We start from the raw sequence: 6,340 nt of genomic DNA, 5'->3' as shown, positions 1-6,340 counted from the left end.
CTCTAGATTCTTGGCTGAACAGGTTCAAGCGTTACTTCAAACTGCTGAAACATAGATCTAAGAGTAGCCCAGAGCCTTTAATTTTGCATCTCGTTACTTCTATATGATTCATAGCTAGCTGCTAGGCCCTCTTTTGGTTGTACTCTGACCTCTCCTCCCCCTCCCCTGCTAACTTCTCAATTTAAATATTTTACTATAGATTTGACACTCTGATCTAATACAAAGGTCAGTGGTGGGGTTCCCCCACTATGGAAGGTTCTAAAAAAATAGTTTTCTAGATGATAGTTTTAGGTCTGTTAGTAACTTGGTCTGAGTGATGTTATTGCCTTCGTTAAGACCAGTCAAGCCATTGATTTTCATCGAAGGCGCTCTCAAAGACATGGCCACATTTGTACACTTTATTAAAGTTTGGCATGGTTTTGTTTTAATAAATGGGTGCTCCACTCTATTTTGTACCTTGTGTTCTTTTGTGATAACATGATTTTTTTTGGTGGATAACCCTCCAATTGATGAATTTGGCGATCTGTGCTCTTGCAGATTACTAATACAATGACAATCCTTCAGATTCAGGGGATACAATGTCGGATTACAGTCTATGGACGTATTGAAGGCAAAAATTCTTGCGGTGGAGGTATAACGTGCTACCACTTTATCAGTACATAACAAACTTCCATTCTTTATAAATAGCAACAAGCAGTTTTCATCTCCATGCATATTCAAAAGCAAAAACAATTTTTTATTGTTTATTAAAACTGTATAATGAGATAGTTCACAGTGTTGGACTAAAATTGGAGAACACAAGTTTATCAGAAACAATAATAATTTGTCATCAAGGATCTAAGAGCTCTGGAAATATGTTGTTCACCTCTTTTGATTCTCCTTTCAGTACATAAGATTTCAGACTCTGGTTTATAAGTATAGGGATGAAAATATCTTTAAATACCACAATGCACCTGTCATTCGATTGGATTCAAAGTGCAATAATGTACATAACATTAACTATTACTCCCTCCTTCCGGAAATAAGTGGCACTATTTTAATTCAAAATTGAACTAAAACAACATCACTAGCTTATTTCTGGATGGAGGGAGTATATGATTACTTCATCCGGTTGTTGCATCCCCTTTATCCATCAAAATAGTGTTCTACAAGGCTCATTAGGTTGATTGGAAAAAGGATCACAACAGAGGCACAATAAACTGCTGGCATATTAACATCATATTAGTGGGAAAAAGGATGTTGTCACTGGCGCTAGATCTTAAGTAGGTTGTGCCTGTTTTTTCGCCCGGTGCAACGCACGGGCATTTGTACTACACCAAGACCAAGACCAAGCAGTCATATCCACGAGCAAGGCCAATCGGGACACCCTTGCCAAGCCGCAGCACAAGCCTATAATGTGCAAGTATTTTCGTAAGATGGCCAAGCCTATCAAGAACCAGGTACTAACACCACAAAAATTCTACTTGAAAAGTTGGAATGCAGATGTTATGCTTGGTTTCTATGTTGCAACTCATTTCTTTGTGCACCTTCTCTTATAGGGATTAAACCTTTTTGTGGATTGTACTGTTAACATTTTAATAAGTTTTTCTATCATTGGAGAATCTGTTTTGGTCTTTGCTTTTAAATGGTGACCAAAGGTATTGCTATAATGATCTGTAACAATAAGGATACCAATTGATCAATTGGTTTCCATGACATGCTTTTTTACACTTGGCATCTGTGCTCAACCAGTTAAGAAGATTGTTTTTGCTGTATAAAATTAGATTATTTTGCAAACTATTTTCATGTTAGTGAGCATATAATACACTTCAAATATATATACTCCCTATGTGTAGTCAAAGTTTGACTACACGGGCGCATGTCAAAGACGTCCAGGTTCTAAAACTAAGGGACGAACAAACGTATTTGATTCGGTCTCAAGTCACAGCTGATTGATCCCCGGGTCATTTTGTTAATGAATTCCCCAAATGCGGCCCTGATATTTTTTCATGGCAATTTCAGTCATGCAAAGATGACAAATTTCGATGACACACAACAAATTTTTGTCAAAAATAAACTGACGTACGAAAGTTGTATTGCTTGACAACCAAAATTGCCATCATTGTGCCACTAAATTTGCCAAAAAAATGTCCGAAGTTGCCATGTACTAGTCATATATAAAGGGTATTCAATGTTCGTTTCGCTTTTGAACGTACAATATACTCCCTCTGATCCTTTCTAGTTTACATATAAGTTTTATGTGTAGTCAAAGTTTCTCTACTTTTATCAAACTTACAGAAACAGTATCAACATTCAACAACACCCAATCAATATTGTTAGATTCGTACATACTCCTAGATTTGTATTCAAATAGAGATGGTTTCCAATTTGTTTACAACCACATGAATGTGCTTGTTCTCGCGCATGCTCTTCCTACTAGGATTTCGCCACGTATAGCCAGTCCAATAGTAACTTTTCTTAAGCTCCCTTTCCAATAGTACTAGTGGAGTACTGACAACATCTGTAGTAGAGTATGCAGTGCTCATAGTACTCCCTCCTTCCATTTATATAGGGCCTAAGAGCAAGTCTAATAAGGCCTAGTCAGCAGGCTATAAGACTTTTCATCTCATTAAAATCCTACTTGGAGGAGTGACAAGAGAGGGGAGAGAGTGAAGCGGGCTCTTATATTCTACAGCTCGGCTATAACACATAGATCAAGAAAAAATAGTATGCATGCAACTCTCTTCCAATCATATACCTTGCTCATGCAAATATTAAATGCTTAGAGATAACCTAATAGGCATTCTAAGAGCCAACTTGCATGGCACTTTTGCCTATGTGAAGGAGAGAGATGTGAAAAAGTAAGGGGAGTGAGCTCTCATGCAAGAGCCTAGCTATATACGCATTCATAGGTAAATACAATAAATATGAAGAAAGAGATACAGAGGAGATGGGAAAAGTACTAATACAATAGCCAACCTTATATATTATTCTTTTGTGGGAAATAGCCAACCTTATAGCCCACACTATTGTATGAGTGCATATAGATGATGGCTATAGATGACATGGCAGTTCCTTATAGCCATCGGCTGGCTATATTATTAACCATCCTCTGATGCGTTTTTCAAAACCGCCTTTGACTATTGACAAGATTAATAGTACATGAGATGTATAATGTGAAAATTAGATCATTGGAAGCTCCTTTCACATACGAATTTGACCGTATGCTTTGTGTAAGTTGCATGTCATATATTATTACTCTAACATTTGGTCAAAGTTAGCCTCAAAAAACGCATTAGGCCCTGTAGATGGAAGGAGGGAGTAGTAGTGGAAGTGGATCCTCTGACGTATCCCTGCCTTACCCTCCCTTTCGGTCACTTACTGGCGGACCCCATGCTTGCTAGGCCCCGCATGTCAGTTACTCAATGGGTTCGGCCACGTCAAGGGATCCTCATCCGTAGTATACTCCCTCTATTTTTATCTACTCCACATAAAATGGAGGGAGTGGTAGTATAAATGACGCGGGCGGGGGAGGGGGAGGGACGTAGGTTTGCTCTCAACTGCGGTTCCACAAGCGAGCAAAAACGCAATACGAAGCGCGTTCCATTCGGTGAACGACGTGGAGGGTCCAGCGTGCCGGGGTGCAACGCGAATGCGAAAAGAGCGATGTACAGTCAAAACCGATTGGCCGGTCGTCACCGGAACCACTATTCACACCAGAACCTTCGCTGCTCGGCCTACGCTAGCCACTGCCCCAAAACCATACCTCCTCTCCAGCCCATTCCCCCACCTTTCGATCCCCTAGCCCGCATCAAGCATCCCCCAGTTCGCCGGAAAGCCATGGTGCACCGCAAGATCACGTACTACAAGATGCTGACGCCGGAACGCCGCGCAGAAATCGCGGTGGTGGTCGGCGCCATAGACCTCCGTTCCCTAGCTCGCTTTGTGGCGGGCCAATCCCCAAGTTCTCTGGAGCCAAGCTACAAGGAGGAGGAAGCTGATCCAATGTTCATGGCGGAGGTGGCGGCGCAGAAGGCCCCCGATGGGTATGATATGATGGACGTCGACTTTGTGCCGGCGTTTGGGTCCCCCATGGTGCAGGTGGACCAGTGGTTCAACCTGGTGATACTAAAGGAGGACCGGGAGGCAGAGGCTCAACTCGACGTGGAGCGCGCGCATGCCGCTGCCATCGAAGCTCTCCTCAGGCAGAACCTGATGTCGTGGATGTGAATCGGGTGGCGGAGGCTCAACTCGACACAGAGCGCGCGGATGCCGCTGCCATCGAGGCCCTCCTGTAGGCGGAACAGAACATCCTGGACTTGAACCGGGCTACGGAGGCTCAACTCGACGCAGAGCGTGCGGATGCCGCTGCCATCGTGGCCCTCCTGCAGGTGGAACCGGACGTCCTAGACTTGAACCGGGCGGCGGGGGCTCAACTCGACGCGGAGGGCGCGGATGCCGCTGCCATCGAGGCCCTCCTGCAGGCGAAACTGGACGTCCTCTACTTGAACCGGGCAGTGCTCTCGTCCGCACAGAGCGCCCGCACGCTCCGCGTGAATGAGTAGCTAGAGGTCGAGGACAACCATAGTGCAGAGACACATGTCGGCAACTACGGCTGGTTCGCGCTGGCAGCCAAAGACGATGAGGCTGTCTCGTTCCGCGAGCAGTGATAGTTTTTCTTTATGTTGTTGTTTTTAGGGATCTTTTGCTATGTAAAAACATATATTGTTATGCAAGTTGCCTGACTTTCATCATTTGGGTTAGTCTACCATTTCAGGTGGTTGTATGAATATCCTACGTCTCCTAACCCTTCTTCCTCACCTCTTCTTCTTCCCCAACAGACCACCGCATGGGCCGTACGGATCCACCCCAACATGCAGTTGGATAAACATAATGTATGAACTCAAATTATCTGTCAGCGATAGCAGGTGTCAGTGAGGGTGCGCATTCCCTTGGTTGGGTTTGCGGCGTGTAGGAGCGACTATGTGAGGGTGCGGTGTGACCGCGGCTTTCAGGAGCGACCGTGTGAGGGTGCGGTGCGACTGCGACAGCCGTGCGCAAGTGTACCTCCTTTTCATTTTGAAAACTTTAGGCAAGCTTGGCAAAAGTGTGTGGCGAAGTATGGCAATGCAAGGCCTAGACCCAAACAGGATAAGTACGTACGTACTAGGAGTACCAGTGTTAAAAAAGAAAGGCGGGGTTTTCCTTCGCGGGATTAATCGATACAAATCCTCGTTTGACATGTCAATTAATGCGTATTTTTTCTCCAAAACCCAAAGAGCTAACCATCTCGCTCCTCATCACTTGATTAATGCAGCACCATGCAAACAAACCTTCTCACTTCCGCATGCATGCAAGGGTATATTAATGTCCTTGGTTGCTAGCACGAGGCAAACCACATCAATTTTGCCTCGATTAGTGTTAGTGGCCTTTTGCAAATTGTAATTTTGATATACTGGCCTTGTGTACAAAAAATGGAGGTAGTAACTATTTGACTTCCTTCCCCAATGCGGTGACGTCGACGATATCTCGACGTTGTGGTTTGGCGAAGTGCGTTCGACAGACAACACCATTGAGGGAGACCATGGTAAGTTGTTCGCAAGTGCCGCCTGCAAGCCAAGATAACCGCCTTATTTTCATCCAGGAAGTCCATTGAACCAAAGGACGCGTAAATGTACAGCTATGCGGTGATGTGGTTTCTCGAAGAAGATGATGGAGAAGCAGAGTCAGCGAAGAGTGAAATGATGGTTGCTTCGTCCGTGCTTTGTGATTTGATGCCTCACTGCTTTGTAATTTGTGATAGAAGGGACAGGAGAGTAGACTTTGTGCTCTATACTGTACATGCGTCCAAGCATGGGAGAAAGAGGAGATACATTGCATTTTTCTATTCCTTCAATCAATCAATCAGGGAGCTTCGGTTCCATCTTTTTGGCTCTGGCAGCACCGTCCACAATGGTTCCCATCGATGACAAAAGCTATTTTCACATTTGGCTACACATTGTGGATGCCCTTAACCGTACCACTTGGTTTTGCTCCTGTGTGCTATCTATACAAATCTCAATTATATTGATCTAAAAAATTATAGAATAAAGATTAGTAAAAAGGAGGTGATTTTGCCGCGCGGATGGCGGGGGAGGTTTCTTATTTTTAGAGGACGTTGGCCTGGCGGTTTGTTAACATGCGGTCCCACATGTCAGTGCTTTACCAAGCCGATCCACGTCCCACATGAGGCAGAACAACGGCAGAAGAAACACGTGGTTAACTTGAAGAAGATGAGGGAGAAGCGGATTCAGCAATGAGTGAAATGATGGTTGCTTCGTCCCTACAAGTTCTTTTTTTACTAGCATTATTATTACTTCGT

At 44.1% G+C, this 6,340-nt stretch overlaps 1 pseudogene; it reads left to right on the top strand.

Annotated features, from left to right (window-relative positions):
• The first annotated feature begins 1,639 nt into the window (after positions 1-1,639).
• Positions 1,640-1,726, top strand: LOC125541850 (annotated as a pseudogene).
• Positions 1,727-6,340: the final 4,614 nt, after the last annotated feature.

The sequence above is a fragment of the Triticum urartu genome, chromosome 2 (genome assembly GCF_003073215.2).
Source record: "Triticum urartu cultivar G1812 chromosome 2, Tu2.1, whole genome shotgun sequence".
NCBI lineage: Eukaryota > Viridiplantae > Streptophyta > Magnoliopsida > Poales > Poaceae > Triticum > Triticum urartu.
This window is presented reverse-complemented; position numbering and strand designations above follow the sequence as displayed.